We start from the raw sequence: 22431 nt of genomic DNA, 5'->3' as shown, positions 1-22431 counted from the left end.
ACACACACACACACACACACACACACACACACACACACACACACCCTGATACAAGGTAGAATGTGATGGGACAAAAGAGAGTAAGGCGCAGTGATTTGAGAACCATGAGGAGGGAGAGAGCATGTCCCAGAGCTATCATCTGCAGCTGGCAGTCTGGGAAGGTTTCATGGTGGTAATTTCTGAGTCAGGCCTTGAAGAAAAGAAAGGAGAGACTTCAAATGTTAGAAATGTCAAACGAGTCTGCATAGCAAGGAATAGTCTATTCCAAAGCTGGGAATCGCACTAATGAAGACACAGAGACAAGAGTGGGCAAGGCAAGAGGAAAAAGGCATAATAAAAATGGAGAACTCAACAGCTAGAACAGAGAATAGATGCAGGCGAGCAGTATGAGAAGTCTGCACAGGCAGGTTGTAACTACATTGTAGAAGGTCTTAAATGCCAGAGTCAAAGAGTTTAAATTTGATTGATAGGCAGTTAAGAGCCATTGAAAGTTTTTGAGGGATGATATAATCATAGTGTTGGCATGTTAGAAAAGCTATGCAGGCAGCTGAAGGCTGGATGGAAGGAAGTGGATACCAGTTAGGAGGCTATTACAAGAATCCAGGTGACTTTTTGTGGTAGTAAGTAATTAGAACCAAAATGGATACCCAGTGATTAGGAAATGACCAAACAAACTGTGGGACACAAATATTATCATGTCCTTGCAGAAGGGAGACCCAAAGGGTGTGGAGGAGTGTTGTAGATGTTGTCAGACATGGTCCATGCGCTGGCTGCTTTTGCTGTTTCTCTCTTTCTTTTTTTAATCTTTATTACAAGAAGAGGCTGTCTAGGTAAAGTGTAGAAAGATACAATCAGAAAGAATGTAATGTAAAAACAAAAGGCATAGATTTAAAAAAGAAAATTACTGTGCAATTTTAAAAAAAATGACACATATAAGGAATTCAGAGAAACACAGGAAGACCTGTATGAACAGATGCAAAGTAAAGTCAGCCAAGTTGGTTAATGATATACACAATGACTACCATTCTTTAAAGGAAAAAGAAAAAAAAAAAAGGAAGAAGTCTAACTGTACTAACCAATCTGGATCCCAGAGAACAGATCATGAAAATATACCTTCCTCCTCTAAGTAGAAAATTACAAGAGTACTTACTGTTTCCTATGCTGTCCGAGGTGGATTTTATATAATTATTTTCCTTTGTTACAAGAGAGGATTCAATTCCTGGAGGGATATGTCCAGAAATGATGTGATAAAAAAAAATTCATTTTTGAATTTTTTTAAGGTACAAAAGAGAAGAGATGAGCCCTGAATTAATGTGGTGGCAATGGGAGAGGCAAGAAGAGCTATTTAAATACATTTATAAAGTGCTGTTTCAATGGAAGATATTAGTTAGTATTACTGTAGAATTTCAGATGGCTCTCTGAAGCAGTGGTGGCAAGGGACACATCCATTTTACTTTACCTCTTCTCCAATGTGCCACTCCCTAAGGGCAGGGCCGGTGTCATTTTCCTCCAGATTCACCCTCAGCTCCTGGAACAAATACCTTTAGCTCTGTGTCTCATTTCCCCCAAGTACAGGAGAGAAAATAATGCTTGCACTACCTGCCTCGGAAAGTCCCTGAGGAGGAAAACCTTCTGCAACTGTAAACTGAACCACAGACACGCAAGCTATTACTATTATTTCTCCCTGTACTTGATTGAGTTGAACTCAATCAGCTAATCCAGCTGATGAGAGGAAGCTAGCAGCTGGGTCTAACTAGAAGCACCCATGAATTAGTCACCTATCCTAGGGCACCTAGGTGGTGCAATGGGTAGATCGCTGGGCCCAGAGTCAGGAAGACCCGAGTTTAAATCTAGCCTCAGACACTTACTAGCTGTGTGACCCTGGGCAAGTCACTTTAACCCTGTTTGCCTCAGTTGCCTCATCTGTAAAATGAGCTGGAGAAGGAAATGGCAAACCACTCCAGTATCTTTGCCAAGAAAACTCCAAATGGGGTCATGAAGAGTCTGAAACGATGGAAAAACAACAACCAAATGTTAATTTCTAACCCGAAGGGAGCTAATCCAGTTGGAACAATTTCAAGCCAGGTAAGAGAAGTGAGCAGAAAAGAAGTTAGACTTCTTGGTTCAGTGAGGGAGATCCTTAGAGAAACGGGGATATTCCTAATGCCTGTATAGCTGCTGACATGGAATCAGCATGGCTTATAATGGATCTATGACAATGGTTTAATCGCAGCGGAGATTGCGTTAACAGTCGCAGTTGGCCCATGGATGTGCATCAGGAGATTTGAGTGGAGACAAGGATATTGGAGCAATGCCAAGCAGTCAGGCTGGCCCCTGGCAGCATTCCCCACCCCCACCCGAAGAGATTCTTCAGGGATAAACCACAAACCTTCCATACAGGCTGTGTTCTTAGGCACTCGAAGCTGTCCCTCACATAGTGGAGGAGCAAGGGTTGTACAGTTAGCTCCTCCTTAGGCACCATCAACAACCAAATTCAGGCCCTCTTGCAATAGGGAGTGATAAAAACAACCCAGTAGAGGATGAATTATATCAATCAAGGGATGAAGAAATCTGGGTTCTGATCCAGTTCTATACAACTTTGGGATAGTTATTTCCCCTCAGGACCTCAGTAAAATAACAGGGCTATGCTGCACAAGCTTTAAAGGGCCTTCCCAGGGCTCCATGTTTTAAGATTCCCTTCCAGGTTTGTTTTTCTTTAGTTCTCAAGTGGGGGCGAAAGAGTGAAGAGGCAGACTTTTTGCTGATTAAAAAAATATATATAATTTTTAAAAGAAGAAGATCCTTTTTGTTATAACATTCAACATTCCAAAATTCTTCTGCCCTGACCACCCATCTAAGTGCTAAGCCTACTTTTAAATCTGGCATTCCCTGCTCTGATATCCCTTCTTGGTCTGATGTTCTGTGACCCATTTTAATTCTGTGGTGGGTAAGCAGGCGCTTTTTTTTTTTTTTTGAGGCAACCAAGGTTAAGAGACTTGCCCAGGGTCACACAGTTAGTAAGTGCCTGAGGCTGAATTTGAACTCAGGTCCTCCTGACTCCGAGGCCAGGATTCTATCCACTGGACCACTGACAGGTAAACAGGCTTTCTAACACCTAGGCTGACTCCAACCCCAGGAAGCACGGCTGCTCTTTGATTCAAAAAGTCAATTTAATAGCAGCTACAGTGTACGGGGCTGGGAGGGATATAAAGGCCAACAAAAAAAAACAAAAAAACCTCCCCACCAACCACAGATTTAAGTTTATCATTCACATAGCACTTTAAAGTTCACAAAGGGCTTTACATACATTATCTCATTTGATAAGCACAACAACCAGTAAAGTTAAGTATTAGTTATCTTTTCTGTCGGAGGACCAGTGATTTTATTGGTATAAGGAACTCTAAGTAAAGAAACTCCCCTCTAGCCATGCAGATCAGCACCAGCTCTTTAATTTATAATCCTGCAAGAGATGCCCGAGTCTCGGACTTGACTAGGGTCACATAGCTAGGCTGACTTGAACTCAAGTCTTCCTGACTCTAAGGCAGGCTCTGTGTGTGTGTGTGTGTGTGTCTCTCTCTCTACTATCCCACTATGAATATCATTATTCCCATTTTACAGATGAGGAAACTTGCTCAAAGAGGATTTGCCTGTGATCACACAACTCCTAAGTGTCTCTAGAGGGAAGATTCAAACCCAAGGCTCTCAGATGGCAAGGCCAACACTCTTTCCACTACAGCACACAGTCTATATTACCACCTGGACCCAACACCCAGAATAGCCGAACCCTTCAGCAAACCCATTCCTACTGAGATTTTGACATTCACTCACTTTCCCTATTTGCTCCTAAAGTCTTGGCACACTCAGCAGAGGGAGGGATTTTTTTTTTCTCGCAGTCTCAGTCCCAGCTGCAACCTCCCCAATCTCAAGGGGTCCCATATGTCCAGATGACTCTCTGCTGGGTTTCCTATGCTGAATACAAATGGCCTAATCCTGCCCCCCAGAACAATTGCTAAGAGGTAATGGAATTTTTATAACTAAGAATCAGATCAATTTCATCCAGGCAATCAATATGGCATAAGCAGACTACTAATGGGCCAATGGGTCCTTAGTTCTTTCTAGACTTAATATTCCTAGACAGGAAATCAGATGGACTTCAGAATCACTGCACAGAAGCAATTTCAACTCCCATGAAAGCCTGAAGAGGGAGAAGAGTTTTTCCCTAGAGAAAAAGATATAAGTGCAGGGGCGGGGAGTGGAATCCTTCAGTAAATTACACTTATGAATTTCTGATGAGATCAGCAAAGGGAAATGAAGATTCAGCCACAAGTGACTCAGACGCTGGGGATGGGGATGTCCCTGCTGGGTGAGAGAAGAATGACCTCTTTCTGAGACAGCTAGGTTGCTCTGTGGATAGAGTGCTGAGTTTGGAAGACGAGGTTTGACAGGAGGAAAGATAACGCGTTCAGTTTTGGCCATGTTTCGGAGAGGGCGACCTCAAACTATTTCCACTAAGTATTATTCTATATCTTTCTTTTCTCTTCTTGGCTAATCTCCTGAAGAAAACCATCTATAATTGATGCCTCCACTTCCTTTCCTCTCTCACTTTTAAACCTTCTGCAGTCTGGCCAAACTTCACCATTCAACCGATGCCCTGTCCAAAGTCACCACTGAACTAATGTCAAATCTAATGCATGTGCCATTCATTCTTCACCTCTTTGCAATCTTTGACATTACCACCCTCTCATGCTTGGTATTTTCTTCTCTCTGGGTTTTTCATGACACTACTCTCCTGGTTCTGCTTCTACCCATCTTAGTACTCCTCAGTCTTTTTTTTTTTTTTTTGCTAGATCTCCATCCAGCTTAGGTCCAATAACCCTGCATGTGTTCCCAAAGCTCTGCCTGGGTCCTCTTCTCCTTTCCCACTATACTATCTCTTTTGGTAATCTCACCCATTCCCATGGATTCAACTATTATCTCTGTACAAGATTCCCAGATCTGTTATCTAGCCCTAGTCTCACTCTCTCTTGAGTTCCAGTTCTAGATCATCAGTTATCTCCTGGACATCATGAACTGGATGTCCTATCAGCATCTCAAATTCAGCGCATGAAAAGAGAACTCATTATCTTTCCTCCCAAACCTTCTCCTCTTCCCACCTTCCTTATTACTGTTGATGGCACCACTGAACCCCTAGTCACCCAGGCTCTCAACCTCAATGTCATCCTTGATTCCTAACTTGCACTCATCCCCCATGTCCAAACCACTATGAAAGCTTGTCATTTGCAACTTCACAACATATCTTTCATCTCCAACTACCTGTCTTAAACTGGCTGTCCCATAGACATTTTAAACTGAACATGTACAGAGTCTCCCCCAAAACCTTTCCCTCTTCCTAACTTCCCTATTAGTGTTAAGGGTCCCACCCAGTCACCCAGGCTCACAACCCAGATGTCATCTTCGATTCTTTCTTTAATCCCCATATCCAATCAGTTGTCAATGCTTGTCATTTCTATCTTCATAGCACCTCTCATTAGAGAGAGACAGAGAAAGGTACAAATACAGATCTACACTGACATCACCCTAGTGCAGACCCCCTCATCACTTCTTGCAACAGCCCATCGGCAGGTCTGCTGCCTCAAGTTTCTCACCACTCCAAGTCATCCCCCAGTGAGCTGTCAAACTGATCTTAACACACAGGTCTGACCATATCACACCCCTGCTCAATTAACTCCGGTGGCTCCCTATTACCTCCAGATCAAATATAAAATTCTCTGGCTTTGAAAGCCCTTCATAACCTGGCCCCTTCCTATACCTCTCCAGTCTTCTTACTCTCTCCTCCCTTTTATGAACTCTAAGATCCAGCCATGCTGGCCTATGCTGCAGTTCCTCATACTCAACATTCCAAGTCCCTACTCCATACATTTGCATTGGCTGTCTCCCATGCTTGGAATGCTCTCCTAACTCATCTCCAATTCCTAGATTCCCTTGCTTCTTTCAAGATTCAGATTAAATCTCAGCTTCTAAAAGAAGCCTTTCCTATTTCTTCAGGTCCGCAACAGTCCTCAGCCCTCCCTTAGTCCCTTTCCCTCAAAGACTGCCTTCATCTACATTGTATATACATAGCTATTTGCATGTTGCCTTCCCCCTTCCCCCAGGATAATGTGAACTTCCCAAGATCAGGGACAGTGCTTTTGTCTTTCTTTATATCTCTAACAAAGTACCAGACACACAGTTAAGCTCTTAATAATTGTTGACTGAGGTCTCGGGATCACAAAATCATAAATTATCAGGGTATAGGAGACACCCTAGGGAGCAAACATCATAATTTCACAGATGAAAAAATCTGGACTTGAGGGGTCAAGTGCCTTACCCATTGAAATATAATAACCCCCCCCCAATTTGATTTTCAGTCCAAGGCTCTTTTTAAATCACAAATTTGAACACTAGCCATCAGGAACCAAGAAGCTATCTGGAAATTGGCAACTCAACCGCACTAGCCAATGAGGGAAAATGGGGAAAGCATTAGGACAGGATCTTGTATCAGCTTCACCACTAACCATCTAACTAGGGAAGTCACTCCCTCTCTAGACTTCCATTTCCTCCTCTAAAACAAGGTAGTTGAGCTAACTCGCTGATCCCTAAGGTTTCTACCAGCTCTGACATCCTAAACTCTAACATTCTATGTTCTAAGGGCTGTCCCTGCCAGGGGTGTGCTGGCAAATGTTTAATAACTAGATCTCTGGAGAAAAAATGTACACATGACACACGTTTAAGTTTAATCATCAAACGAGATAATAATCGAAAAGCACTTAACGCAGTATCTAGAACATACCAAGCACAATAAAATGTTAGTTATTGCCATTATTATTATTATTTTCTCCATTGCTTCCAATAAAAAAATTAAACTTTGATTTGTAGCATTTGCCAGTTTTTAAGGTGTAAATGCTCACATTGAAAACTTAATCAGCAGACTTCGCCTGGTCCCAGCTCCTACATTTTGTGGTCCTAAAACCAATATGAGACAAAAAGTCCTTTTTCTTTTTTTTTTTTAAGAACCTCAGAGCTCTGTCTTTATTGTACATAAGTTGGCATTTTTTTCTGTTCCTACCAGTTTAAGGGGATGGAGAGGAGTCGGGTGAAATTTAACAAAACCAACAGCACAGACTGCTGGGAAGGGGAAAAGTAAGGTGGTTGATTCTTCCTGTATTTTTATTTGCACCTCCCTCACTGACAATCCAATGTCTGAAAGAAGATTGTTCATCTAAATGATACTGACTGGACAACAGGGCTAAGGTTTTAGAAAGAGAAAAGACCAGAATGTCCTTCCAGCCTCAGGAAGAATGGGAAGGCTCTGTGAGAGAGAAGCCTAGTAAGGGGGGGAGGTGGGGAAATTGTGGAAAGTTTCATCAAATGAAAAAGAAAAGTGAAAGAGACAAAAGGCATTTAAAGAACTGCATCCGGTAGAGTTTCCACTTGGCCCCAGTGTGGAGCCAACCAGGTTCTTATATGGCATTAACATCAGAAGCACTAAAGAGAGGCAAAAACCACAGGAGAACCGAGGTAGCTTCAGGCTCAGAGGCTCAAACACAAAAGCGTGGGTGCTTATCTAGGCTTTCAAAACTGGGTTGCAAGGACCCAAAGCATAGTTCCTCTCTAAGGTATTTCAAAAGCAATTTTCCCTAGTTAGATTTGGAGTCAAGAGACCTGGGTTCAGATTCCGTATCAGTCAATCAATAAGCCTTTATTAAATGCCTACTGTGTGCCAGGTATCTCGTTAGACACTGGAGATACAAAGACAAAAATGAAATAGTACCTGCCCTCAAAGAGCTTACATTCTATCCAAGAAACAACAGGCACCTAACACAGGTAAACACAAAACAAATACATGATTAGCAGCTAGAAGGCTCAGGACATGTGGAAGGTCGTGTTTGAGCTGAAGAAAAAAGAAAACTAAAGAGTCCAAGAGTTGGAGGCGAGGAATGTGTTCCAAGCAGGGAGGGCAGCCAGTACAGAGATGTAAAGATGGAGGACGAAATGGGATGTATGAGGAATCACAAGGCCATTCTGGCTGGATCCACTGGGTTCTGTCCTGGGCCCTCTTCTCATCTCCCTTCACACAGCTTCACTTGGTGATCTCATCAGCTCCCACGGATTTAATTACCATTTCTATACTGATTTCTCAAATCTATCTTTCCTGCCTCAATCTTTCTGCTGACCTCCAAACTCACATCTCCAAATGCCTTTCAGACACCTCAAACTGGCAGTACAAGACACATCTCAAACTCAGTATGTCCAAAACAGAACTTGGTATCTCTCTCCCTAATCCTTTCCTATTACTATAGAGGTCAAACCAACCTGCCAGTGTCTCAGGCTCACAACCTCAAAGTTATCCTAAATTCCTCACTATTTCTCAATACCTTAGCTGTTGCCCAGGCCTGTTTATTTCACCTTAGCAACATCTGCCCCTCTGTCTGCTCTGACACTGTCACTCCTCTGGTTGAGGCCCTTATCATCTCACATATGTGCTATTGCAATAGCCTGCTGGTGGGTCTAATTGCCTCAAGGGTCCCCCTACTCCAATCCATCCTCCATTCAGCCACTAAAGGGATCTTTAGTGATCTTCCTAAAGTGCAGGTCTGGTCACATCATTCTCTACTCAAACTCCCTCGACTCCCTATTGCCTCCGGGATCAAACACAAAATCCTCCATCGGGCATTCAAAGCCTTTCACAACCTAGCCCCCTCCCATCTTTCCAGTCTTCTTACACCTTAATCCCCAACATGTACTCTTTGATCCAGCGACACTGGCTTCCTGGCTGTTCTATGATCAAGACCCTCCATCTCTGTCTCTGGCCATCCCCTGTGCCTGGAATGCTCTTCCTCCTCCATTCCACCAAATGACCTCCCTGGCTTCCTTTAGGTCCCAAATAAAATCCCTTCTTTCACTGGAAGCCTCTCCCAACACCTCTTATTTCTAGTGCCTTCCCTCTGTTATATACACTCCCAATTTATCCTGTCTATAGCTTGCTCTGTGTGTATATATATACACACATATATATGTGGTGTGTGTATGTATATATTTGTTTGCTCATTGTCTCACCCATCGGATTGTACACTCCTTGAGGGTAGGGACTTTCTTTTTCTCACTTGCATCCCCAGTGCTTAGCTAGCAGTAGATAAGCACCTACTACTAAATACAAAACAAATATTTACTGACTGGTTGACAACTTCGAACTAGTATACATGACCACAATATAAACTCTTTCCTTTGCTATCATGCGACTCTCGGATTTAGGGCTGGAAGGAACCTCAGGGATTATCAGGCTCATCCTCCTCATTTTACAAAGGAGGAAACTGAGGCCCAGAGAGGGGAAGCGACTTGTCCAGAGTCATAGAGGCAGTAAGTGGCAGGGCCAGGATTCAAACCCAGGTCTTCTGATACTAAATTTCCTGCTCTTGCCACTATAGGGGCAGCTAAGTGTCGAAGGGGATAGAGCACTAGCCCTGGAGTCAGGACTTGAGCTCAAATCCATCATCAGACACTTGATACTTACTAGCTGTGTGACCTTGGGCAAGTCACTTAAAATCCAAAATTGCCTTGGGGGAAAAAAAAGAAATAAAACAGGGCAGTTCTTCAAAGAGTTAAACAAAAATAAAAGCCAGACATTCTACTTAGACACCTGATAACCACATAGCATTATAGACTCCATCTATGTGTTAATGTTGTACCACAAACCTACCCTGTGATAGTTACTGTTAAAATATGCAAGCTTACAGTGTTAGAAGAACCCAGCCTTTTAGTAGGAAATGAGGAAAATCAAATAATTCTGATTGCTTTTTGATAGCTGTGTTACATACTATACTACCCCAGGAACCACACCCAGCTATTATCTCATTCCATCGTCCCACCAGGGTAGGAAGAGAAAGGGGGGGGCAGAGATTGTGATCTTTTTTTTCTACAGAAGAGACTGAGGCTCGAAGACTCATAAGGACAGTATATATAGCAAGGTTGTGACTAGAGTCCTTACCATCTTCATATTTTTCACAATTCAGAAAACATTTATTAAGGGACTAGACTATTTTTAAGTGGTGGTGAGATAGCCTCCTATGGGAGTTGCTGTTCTGAATCTCTTCTCACCCTCTCCCATTTCCCCCAATTTAGCCTAGGACAAACCCCATCCTTGCAAACTTCCTCTTCCTTCAAGATCTGGGGCAGTTGCCACTTCCACAAAGAAGCCTTCCTAGATTGCCACCCTTCCCCTTCTAGCTGAAAGGAATTTCTCCTAGATCCCTCTGTCTGCCTCTTTCCAGCTCCACTTTAAAGGCGAATGTCCCCCAAGGCTGTCTTTGGCCCACTGGGGCACCCCTACAGGGTTCTGTTCTGGCCATCTTCTCCCCTCTCTACTACTTCAATTGGTGACCCCAGTAACTTCCATGGGTTTCATTACTGGCTCTTAATTACCACCAATGTTTGTACATAAACATACACATACAACCTTGAGGGCAGGATAGGAAGGAAAACAGCCAGAACAGGGCCTAAGAAAGAACTTTGAAAAGAAGGAAGCAAGCATTTGTTAAGTGTATACTATGTGCCAGGCACTGTAAGTGATTTATAAATATCACATTTGATCCTCACAACAGACCTAGGAGGTAGGTTTGTTTATTTATTATTCCCATTTTCCAGTTGAGGAAACTGAAGTAGATAGAAGTTGACTGGCCCAGGGTCACTCAGCCAGTACAAGGCCACATTTGAACTCCAGTCCCCTTGATTCAAGGCTCAGCCCTCAATCCACTGCACCTCTGCTTTGGGGTACACCCGCCCAAGGAGCAGGACATGGAGGCAGGCAAAGAGATGTGTTAAAAGCTGTCATGCTTCAGCTATCATCTCTACACAAATGATTTCCAGATCTACATATCCAGCACTAATTTCTCCTGAGCTCCAGTCTATATCATCCACTGTCAGTTGGGCATTTTAAACTGGATGTCTCCTTAGTATCTCAAATTCAACACATTCAAATAAGAACTCATCATCTTCCTGCTCCTCTCGGCCCTCAAACCCCAGCCATCCTTCCACAGAAACCCAACTTTGCAACCTTGGACTCATCCTTAACTTCTCGTTCTGCCCTTCCTCCCCCTCCCACTGTGCCCACCCCCTCCAACAGTGTCCATCCAATCAGCTGCCAGTCTTACAGATGCTTATCGTTGCTCAGTCCTAACTCTTCCTGACCCCATTTGGGATTTTCTTGGTAAAAATACTGGAGTGGTTTGCCATTTCCTTCTCCAGCTCCTTTTACAGGTGAGGAAACTGAGGCAAACAGGGTTAAATGACTTGCCCAAGGTCACACAGCTATTAAGTTTCTGAGGCCACATTTGAACTCAGAAAGAGGAGTCTTCCTGACTCCAGACTCCAAACTATAGAGTTTAGATAGCCACTGGGCCACCTAAGTGTCCCCTTATAGATGCTACCTCCACAATATCTCTTGAATTCAGCCCCTTCTCTCTACTATCATGGCTGCCACCCTAGTTCATTGCCTTAATCACCTCATTCCTGAATGATTGCAATGGCCTCCTTACTGGTTTCTCCCCTCTCAGATCCATCCTCCACACAGATGCCAAAATGGTATTCTTCAAGCACACAGCTGACCCCAGGCACTCCCCTGCTCAAAGTTGCAGGTGCTCCTTCTTGCCTCCAGAATAAGATGCTCTGTTTAGCATTTAGAGTCCTTCACAATCTGACTCCAGCCTACCTTTCCACTTGCTTGCCAGTTACCGCCTGTTCCTGACATTCTACTTCCTGCCTTTGCACCTGCTCTCTCCCATTCCTGGAGCATTCTGCCTACTCACCCATCTTAGAATCACTAAGCTCAACTCAAGAGCCACCTGGCAAATAGCTGCCAAAGGCTCTTTGTGCCTTCCCCTTCTCCTAACCTTGCAGTTTACATACACACACACACATACACACACATATAAGTACACATATAAGTACACACACATATACATATGTGTGTGTATACTTATGTATGTATAGGTTGTTTCTCCTGGTAGAAATATAAGCTCCTTGAAGGCAAAGTCTTTGCCTTTGGTGGGTGGGGGTTGTTTTGTCTTTGTAGTTACAGTGCCTGGCATAGAGTAGGTGCTCACTTGTGGTCTGATTTCTCCTTTCCTTGCAGCTTGAATTACTCTATGTATGTTGTATCTCCCTTAGCAGATGATATTTTCTAACTTCCATTTGTACATTTTAACTGAGACCCTTCACCTATATTATTTCACTCGATCCCCTGTAAAGTCGGTTTGACAGGTTATAATTGTTCCATTTTACAGATGAGAAAAATGAGGCTTAGAGAGGTGAGATGGCTTCTTCATAATCACACAGACAGGAAGGTAGATCTGAATCCAGGTCTTCCTAACTCCAACTGCAGCACCACATCCCCCGACTCCAAGCTGCCTCTCCTTTAGGGCGAGGACCCTCTCAGTTCTAGGATCTGCAAGGCACAGTGAAAAGGGCACTGGTCAGAAGACCTGGATTCCAGTCCCTGGACAAGTCACTTTTACCTTTCTGCACCTCAGTTTCTTCATCTGTAAAATGGAGATAATACAACTTAGTTTCTACCTCACAGGGCTTTTGTGAGGAAAGCCCTTAGTAAACTTTAAAGGGTGATAGAAAAGTGAACTCTTCTTTTTTTCCCCCTTGAAATCCCAAGGCCTGATACAGGATTTTACATATAGTACTGTGCTTAATAAATATTTACTTAAGTAAAACCCAGATTAGGTTTTGAAAGACAAAGAGGAGCTCTCGAAAAGATGCTGGGTTTGGAGTCTGAGGGTCTGCATTCTAATCCCAGTTAAGCCACTTAGTAGCAGTGCCTTCTTCCTTACAACCTCCTGGGCCTCAGTTTCCAACTGAGTGAAAGGGGGGTGGGGGGTTGGACTAGCTCTGAGGTCCCTTCCAGCTCTTACCCCTATGATCCTAGGAATAAGGAGATCACTACTGGGCCTACCTGAGCCCAGGTTACTTCGGGAATAAGCATGCTCTCCAGGCTCTCCTGGCTTCTTTTAAGTCCAAACTAAAATCCCATCTTCTACAGGAAACCTTTGAAGCCCCTCTCAATTCTAGTGCCCCCTCTCTTTTAATTGTTTTCCATTTATCACTTGTCTGTTCATATTTATTTGCTTGTCTCCTCCATTAGACGGCGAGTTCCTTGAGGGCAGGGACTGTCTTTTGCCTCTTTTTATATCCTCAGCGTTTAGCACAGTAGCTGGCACAGTACCAGGCGCTTAATAACCGTTTATTGACTGACTGATTTATAATATCTAGAGGAGTCCAAACGGGCTGGATTAAACCTTGCAGACTCGCAGAGTCTGTCACTCAAGAAAAGCAAACAAAGTTGGAGGAAGTCGCCAAACCTGTACCTGCGCCCAACTCCCCGCCCCCACTCCGTCCCCGCTGCCAGCAAAAAGATGCTCCCCCACCACCCAGGGTAGACGCAGCCACCCACGAGGCTCTGCTGCCCCTCCCCCACAGGCTCCTCATTCCGTCCCAGCCGGAACCAGTGGCAGGACAGGGACCCCAAGGGGCAAGCGGGTCTTTGTTAGGCTGCCCGGCGCAGCTGAGCTGGGAACGGGGGTTAAGGGTGGCTGCCCTGCGGAGCCTGCCCCAGACCCGCACACGCTCCAAACTTTCTAGTCTCAGTCCTAACTCCGCTCCAATCCACTCCACCACCCCATCCCCACCCCCTCCCCCTCCCCCTAGTCCGAAGTCAGCTCACCTGGCGCCCCTCCCCCAGTCCTGGTCCCATCCTCAGCCTCAGGGGAACCTGTCCCGAGATGGAGGAGACCCCCCCCCCTTCCCTGCCAGTCATTGAGCTGCAGGTGAAGACAGCTGGGAAAGGAAGAGCAGCCCGGACCAGAGTGCGGGATCCCCTTCAAGGAGAGGGACAGGACAGTCGCCATACACACACTCTACAGGGCTCACCCAACCCAGGACGCCGGCTCCCCGCACCCACCGAAATCCACCCTGGGCTTCAAGTGAGGGCTGGCACAAAGCTGAGCCCCTGAGCCGAGCACGCCCATCGCAGCCGCGGGACTCACCTTCTCTCTCTCGCGGCTCCAGCTGCTGCTGCTGCCGCTCTCGCCGCAAGCCCGGCTTCTCTTCTCTTCTTTCCTCCCTCTCTCCCTTTATCACTCCCTCCCCCTCGATCACTCCCTCTCTCCCTGGATCACTCCCTCGCTCTCAATCTCTCTGCCCTCCCTCCCTCTTCCCCCTCGCCTCCCCTACACTCCCTCTCTCCTCTCCTCTTCTCTCTCCCTCCCACCTTCCCTCTCTCTCCCTCTCTTGTCCGCCCCTCCGCCGCTCCTAGTTGTCTTTCCTCAGCTGCCCGGACGGCCCCTTCGTCTCCCCCGCCCTCCTTTCTCTGCTGCCTTCTCCCTGCAGGGTCCCGGGCAGGAGGAAGGGAGAGAGGGGTGCCTCCACAATGCAGCCCCCTACCCTCTGCCGCCTCTTTCGGTGCTCTTCCTCTCCCCCTCCTCCTCCTCCTCCTCCTCCTCCTCCCTCTAGTCGTCTCTATTGTCAGATGCTCCAGAGCCCAGTCCCTCTCCTCCTCCTCTCCCCTCCCCTCACTCTCACACCCCTCCTTCCATCTCCACCGGCAGCCGCCTCCTGTCCTCAGAACTCTCAGCTTCTCCCATTGGAAGCTGCTGGTGGCCGGACTAAGCCCGCCCTCCCCCCATTTCTCCCCTGAAGTAGGTGGACTAAGTCGAGGAGGAGGAGGGGCCGAGGGGAGGAGGGGAGCCGGACTGATACACGTGAGCAAAGCCTACAGGGAGTAGGGGGAAGGGAGAGTGCTTGCTTGGGATGACGTAATGTGAGGGTGACGCAAGAGACGGGGGAATCTCCCGACTGGCACGTGACGTCATTGCCCAGGCATTCCTCTCCCTCCCCTCCTCCTTTCTGCAAACCTGACCTCTTCCTTTGGTGGACCCTGGGGGACTGTGGAGTCGTCTCTGTGGATGCCACCCACCCTCAGGTCTGTGCTTCTTCAAACAGTGGAAGAGCAGCTGAAGTGTATGTAATGGATAGAAGGCTGGGCTTAGAGTCAGGAGAGAGAAAACACTGCACTCTATCTGGCTTTGTGACCGTGGGCAAGTCATTTCTCTCTGAGAGGCAGTTTCCTCACCCGTAAAATGGGGGCGATAATAATGCGTCCACTATCCACCTCGAAAGATTTTTGTAAACCCTAAAGCCTGTAAAAATGTGAACTGTTTGTTATTAGTAACAAAATGAAGTAATAATGTTTGTTGTATCTTTCCCCAACCCCTCCTAATTGCAATGCTTTCCTTCTTTTAAATATTTCCTATTTATCCTGTACGTGGCTTGCTTAGTAGATATTTGTTTGCATGTTGTCTCCCCCATCAGATTGTAAATTCCTGGAGGGCAGGAACTGTCTTTTGCCTCTTTTTATATCCCCACAATGCCAGGCACATAGTAAGTGCTTAATAAATTTTATTGAATTAATTAATTAATGGCAGACTTTGTATTTAATGCGCTAAGTAATACAAGATCTTACATGGGTCTCAGCCAGTCTTTCTTTATCTGGTTTTCTTTGTGTGGTAAAGGAAGATAGAGCAAGAGGGAAGAATACTATCAGGGTACAGGTTGGAGTGATATAAATGCAGAGCTGAAGTGGGAAAAGACCTCTGAACAGGGGTATGCTGGAGCCAGTTCAATACCAAAGCTGATTGTTAAATTTTCAGAGTGAAAAATAACAGATGCTAGAAATCATGTCTTGATTTATTTTATTGATTGTTGAGGTTTTAAAAAGTGATAGAGAAAATGCTAATAATGCAAATTAAACTTAAAAGTGAGTCCTCTGCATCTTTTGGGGAGAGAGCTAGTTATTAAAGATTTCCCAACATACCATGGATCTGTAATTTCATAGGTATGAGTGGGTACTCCCTCCAAAGGTGCAAGTGGCAAGGCATCCATGTCTTCTCACCCTAACTCTTGTCCATGGCCTTCAATGAATTCTCAGGGAGATGACCCAAGATCCTGGTTGCCTTCCTCTAGATCTAGAGGAGAAATAAATATTTTATTATGCTGTTATTGGGCAACTAGATGGTGCAGTGGATAGAGCCCCTGGGCCTGGAGTCAGAAGACCTGAGTTCAAATCTGCCCTCAGACATTTACTAGCTGTGTGACCCTGGGCAAGTCACTTAACCCTACTTGACTCAGGTCCTCATCGGTAAAATGAGCTGGAGAAGGAAATGACAAACCACTTCAGTATCTTTGCCAAGAAACCCCCAAATGGGGTCACAAAGAGTCAGACAACAAATAAGTATGTATTATATTATAGCTATTATATGTATTATATTATAACTTCCCCTGAGGGAATAGTAGTATCAGGCACTCTGAGTTGCCCATCTGATAGAGTTTCCTACCTATGCATACACATCATCATCATCACAATAGGAATGTTTCTATAGGGTTTTCAGATTTATAACCCATTTTCCACAATAATCCTGTGAGGAAGGTAGGGTAAGTATTACCCTATTCTACAGATTATAGAATTTAGAGTTGAAAGGGCCACTAGAGAACATTTCATTCTTGCTTCTCGGAAGTCCTACCTACAAAACCTTGGAAGCCACAGAGTAATTGCAAAGGGGTCCACTGAATGTGGAACCAGGCAGAGGATTGAGGCATTCTTCAATTCAACCAGATTTCAAATCTCTAAAAACTGCAAAGAACATCTACCTTATTCTGACTAATGCCATTATTATTGTCCCCCTTTCACAGATGAGAAAACTGAGTCTGGGAGAGATTGAGACTCACACATCTAGTATTTGTACCCGATTTGAACTCAGAGCTTCCTGACTTGAGGCCCGGCACTTTACCCACTGCACCACTTAGCAGCCTGATTTCTATTAACTGTCATTCTGCCTACCAGCTTTGTTTCCTCTGCACATTTGATAAAGATAATTAATAAGCAAGCAGACCTTCTTTAGATTGAATAAATAATGCCTCACACTCATCTATTGCTATCTTTCAAACATATGTAGATACTATTGTGATTAATAAAATACAAATTCACTGAAACATGTCATTGAATTCATTGTAGCTTTATTGTATATTTTCTAATTCAATGAATCAAAATTACAATTATTATCATGTTGGATGTCCATTAATTTTTTTTTGAAGTTAAAAAGATAGGAAATCATTGACCTAGTCCAATCCCTAGAGGATTGGCTAGCTGAGGAATTGAGGTTCAGTGAGTGTTAGCAACAAAAGTTCCATGACATTGGTGAACTAGAAAAAAAATTTTTTTATTAATGCCCTAACAGGCGGGGTGTCCCATGTGTAGGTACACCTTACAGAAGGGAGAGCAGAGCTTTTTATTCCTAGGTCCCGAATCGCAGTTCCCTCCCCTGCTTCCCCATTGGCTGGGTAATGCAAAGTTTACAGCCTATCCGGAGCACCTAATTTCCCCACGTGAGTCTCTGCCCCTAATCACATCTCCCATTCCCCACATTTCCTTGTCAACAGCCTACAGCTGTCAATACCCCAGCAGCTACTCGTCATCCTGGTGAATGATATGCAGAAGCCACATTCCCAACCACATTTCCTACAGTGAGGAAATTGATTGACTCAAGATCACATAAGCAGCAATTGCCAATGTCAATATTCCACTTGAACTCAGATCTTTCGAGTACAAGATCAAGGTTGTTGTCCCATATTAGAGATGGGGACACTGAGGCTCAGGGAGACAAGAACACTCTAAGTTATTTACTAAGGTGGTCACCTCCCAGGGATACCTCCAGCTTCTCGTATGTTCTGGGTTTGGAGACCAAATGAGAGATTGCCAGTGGGGAACAGCCAGGCATTAGTGTTTGGAGTCCCAATACTTGATGACATTTCTAACAATCTCATTCACGTGGCACTATCCACAGGCTCAGGAAGGGACTGAAAACCTCCCCTTAGCATTTGTTGTGTTCAGTCATTTCAGCTGTGTCCGACTCTTCATGACCCCATTTGGGCTTTTCCTGGCAAAAGTACTGGAGTGGTTTGCCATTTCCTTCTCCAGCTATTTTACAGATCAGGAAACTGAGGCAAATACGAGTTAAGTGACTTGCCCAGGGTCACACAGTTAGTAAGTGTCTGAGGCCAGGATTTGAACCAGGTCTTCCTGATTCCAGGCCCTGTGTGACACCTAGCTGCCCTAGATCCCCTCAGCATTAGTGAATTCCTAATTCGTATCATAGCTATATTAGAATGCAAGCCAAACCTGTGTCTGATACATCTTTATCTCCCCAACAACTAGTACAGGGCCTTGCATATAATTGGGATAGGAAGTAGACCTGTCATGTTATTGCTATATGGAACTCCTGGAAGCAGAAACTCCCTTGGCCATTCACACAGCTCTGAAGGCTGGGAATTTATCATTTTAGAGAATTGCCTAGACCACTGACCAGATCTTCCTTGCTCCAAAGCCAGCTTTCCATCCACTAAAGACTAGACTCCAGCTGCCTTCCTTGCATATAACAGGTACTCAATGTGTGTTGTATTGAATCAAAAACCAAGCGTCCAGATTCCCAAGCCAGGCCTCTTGAACTCCAGAACAGAGGACCAAAGTGTCAGTGAGTTCCTTAGTGTCCTTTCACATCTGACCAACTGCCCCACCCTAATTCAACCCCTCATTACTGTGCTGTATTGGGGGAAGAACTAATCTTTAAATCAGACAGTTTTATGTTTGAGTCCCAGATCAGACACTAGCTATATAACCCTGAGCAAGTCACTTTGATGTTCTGAGCCTCAGTTTCCTCATCTGTAAAATGGGGAGAATAACACTTGCATTACCTACCTCACAGGTCATCCAGTGCAGCTCATATGAGAAAGACTACATAATACAACCTCCTTGACTAGTAGTCATCTAGCCTTGCTTAAAGACCTCCATTACTTTCCAAGGTAGCCCATTCCACTTTTTTAGATAGTACAGATCTGTAAGAAATTTGTCCTTATTTTAGGCCTAAATTTGTCTTTTTGCCACTTCCACCCACTGGTCCTCTGCGTCCAGGAAGAACAGGTCTGTCCTTTCCATGCGACACTCCTTCAAATGGTTAAACACTCTTCTCCCAACTTATATTTATGATGTTGACTTTTTGAACCCAAGTGTAAGACTTTACTTTAATCTCTATTAAGTTTCATCTTTGATTCAGCCCAATACATTTGGAAGATAGCCTGTCAAGATAATAATAGCTAGCATTTTTAGAATGCTTTAAGATTTACAAAATGCTTAGAAATATCATTTCATTTGTTCTTCATGATTTTATCTCCTTTTTACAGATGATGAAACTGAGGCTGGGAGAGAATAACTGACTTGCCCAGGGTCACACAGTTATTAAGTGTTTGAGGCTGGATTTGAACTCAGGTCTTCCTGACTCCAGATCCAGTGCTCTATCCACTTCACTGCCTAGCTTCCTGATCCTCATTATCTATCATCCTATCAACTAGTTCTGTTGCAAACATCATCTATACAAATATCATTTATGCTTTTGTCTTAGTCATTAATAAAAATGTCCAATGGGATAGGACCAGCCATAGATTCCCAAGGTATTCCACCAAAGACCTCATTCCAAGATGACACAAGACCACTGTGCTCTCTGGACATAGCTTTTATCTTCTATGCTATAAGTTCCTTGAGAGCAAGTAAAATGTCTAATTCATCTCTGCATCTTATGAGACCCAGTCCATTTGCTTTTAGTCTAGACCTGCCATTTCAGCCACGTTAGGAACTACAGTTGAGGAAACTTGCCATGTCAGTGCAACTCAACTATTCTGCAATCAAATCTTAGTTACCTGGGTCTCTTGGAGGTTAAGTGACTTACCCAGGTGTTACATAGTCAGTATTTGTCAGAGGTGGGATTTGAATCCAAGCCTTCCTGACTTGGAGGTCAGTGCTCTGTCCACTATCCCATGTTACCCATAGAAAGCATTTAATAAATCCTGTGGAATTATGCGTGTGTGCATTGAGTTGGAAGGTGTACAACTGAGGTAGGTTAATCGCTAATATTAGGAGAAGCAGAGTAGGGTGAAGCCGGGAAACGAGCCCTGGAGGGGTGTCAGGGCTCATCCCAGGTCCCTGGATCCTCATCTGGGGGCCATTACTAATACATTGGATGACCTCAGGCAGATCATTTTCCCCTCTGTTTCTTTCTCTGTGACATGAGGATGTTAGATTGGATGAGTTTCTAAGTTTTTTGTTAGCTCTGAGAAGAGTGTAATGGGACTATTAATCACCCTCCTACTCCCAAAAGCTACATCACCCTTGATGTAGCCAAAATGCCATTAGCTTTTTTCGGCTGCTATATCACTCTGTTCCCCCATATTGAAGTCCACTATAATTTCTGGATGAGACAAACTGCTGTTCAACCAAGTGTGTGTTACCTCCTACCTCCCAACTCATATTTGTAAAATAGATTTTGGGGGTCCAAAAGAAAGTCTTTATATTTATTCCTATTAAATCTTGGCTTATTAGATTTGGTCAGTGCAGCAGACTGTCAAATTTTTTTGGATCCTGATTCTGTGGGCAGTGTATAAGCCATTTCTCCCACCTTTGTTGTATCTGCAAATGAGACAGGGATACAACTTTATGCCTTTATTAAAGTCATTCATAAAAATGGGCTCAGCACAAATCCTTACAGCACCTTTCAGGAGCCTGAAGTCTAGTCACTCAATCAATTTGGAGTATACTATGTGAATTTTTGGAACCCAAGTGTAAGATTTTACACTAATTCCAATTAAGTTTCATCTTCTTTGATTCAGCCCAATATGCTAGACTAATTTTCAATTCTGAATATCATTTAGCCCACATTTCTCCATTTTTTTCCAAAAGAATAACACAAGAGACTTTCTGAAATGCTTTGCTAAATATCTAGATAAATAAGGGTGGGCTCTCTGGGTGTGAGGGTGAAGGGAAATACATCTAGAAATGAATGTGATATAAAAACAAAGTGCATTAATAAAAATAAATTTCTATATGTATATATTGGTATGGATGGATTTTTTTAAAACAGACATGTTATACACATTAAAGGTAGGATTTGAACCTAGGTCTTCTGACTCCAGAGTCAATATTCTTTCCTATCACACTATTCTACTTAACAAGGTTGTTGTAAGAAAGAAATTTTGCAAACTTTAAAGTGATATAGAAAGGTGAGCAATTGTTCTCAACAGTTATAAGGGGGCTTAGGTATTGCCTGACTTCCATTTCAACTGACCAACTCTCTGATTTCAGGCTCATCCCTTTTTGACTGAGGCTTAGTGTTTCCTAACCTCTGTTTGGTCTTCCAATTTTTGCCCCATTTCTTTCCCAAGGAACATGCCGCTCCATAGTTGGTAACCCGTAGGGGTTAATGGCCACAGCTTGCAAGCCATTAACTCTTGATTTGCTGCCACCTTGTGGTGAGACAGGACAAATGGTTGGTCAGTGTTGGAAATGGGATTATAACAGAGGTCTCCTGACTACAAGTTTCTTTCCACTACACTAGAGAAACAGAGTCAAGTGAACTCCATGTATATATAATGCAATGGTGAACAGCTGAGAAAAACAGCCCTTGCTATCTGCCTTACAAAGTGATTTCCCATCCATTCTATGGTGGGTCTGAGAGGATGTGGTAAGAGGATAAGTCCCAGAATTACAGAGACCACAGGGCTTGCCCAGGATCCCAGTAACTTTGGTGGACCTTTCTGGTATAGAGAATCCTTGGGCTACACTATTCCACAGACTTTCAGGAAGCTTTATTTTGTTTAGGGATTCCAGTGGCCTCAAGGAAGGGACTTTTGCCCAAGTTGAGGGTGACAGGTATGGAAGGCAAAGGAGTGAGAGTGTTCAGACCAGAGAGCAAACAGAAAGATGACAAGCATGTGGTAAGAGTGAGCTAGAGCTGAGACTTGGCCTAAACAAGCAGTTGTGACCATTGTGGTAGTTTTGGCAGCTGGTCAGAGTAAAGTCTGATAAACAACTCCTTTATGTCCCCTGCTTTGCTAGAACACAGCACTGAGGCGAATTTCCACCCAGAATTTAAATCTCAATCCCTTTCTTTGGAAACCTTCTCAAAATGACTAGGAGTTGTAGTTAGGGGAAAACAAGTGACCTTTACTATGAGACCCATCACATCTTAGTCTTCTAAATGCCTTACTTGATACTGCTAATAATTTACATGATCATTAACAATGCTTTTTAATAAATTCATGGTCAAAAATGGAAAGGGGAAAATACACCATGGGAGAAGAAATTGGAAAGAGAGGAAAATCACTCTGGGGTGAGGGCCAAGCCAATTAGAGAAAGAGTTTCTGCAACTTTGGTAATTTCTGAGCATATTCCGGAGCCTATCTACTAGACTGCCTTTGAACTCAGAGAGAATTAATGATGGAATGACCCAGCAG

At 44.0% G+C, this 22431-nt stretch overlaps 1 protein-coding gene across 1 annotated transcript in view; it reads right to left on the bottom strand.

Moving 5' to 3' along the window:
* Window positions 1–14139, bottom strand: part of PAK1 (p21 (RAC1) activated kinase 1) — a 206048-nt gene extending 191909 nt beyond the window's left edge. The window contains exon 1 of the mRNA XM_027848175.1: window positions 14085–14139. The gene's annotated coding sequence lies outside the window, so the exon portion shown is untranslated. The remainder of the gene's footprint in view (window positions 1–14084) is intronic.
* Between the last annotated feature and the right edge of the window lie 8292 nt (window positions 14140–22431).

This window comes from Vombatus ursinus, unplaced genomic scaffold, assembly GCF_900497805.2.
Source record: "Vombatus ursinus unplaced genomic scaffold, bare-nosed wombat genome assembly UNPS02005659.1, whole genome shotgun sequence".
Classification (NCBI taxonomy): Eukaryota; Metazoa; Chordata; class Mammalia; order Diprotodontia; family Vombatidae; genus Vombatus; species Vombatus ursinus.
Note: the sequence above shows the minus strand (reverse complement) of the source record. Positions and strands in the feature narration are given on the sequence as shown.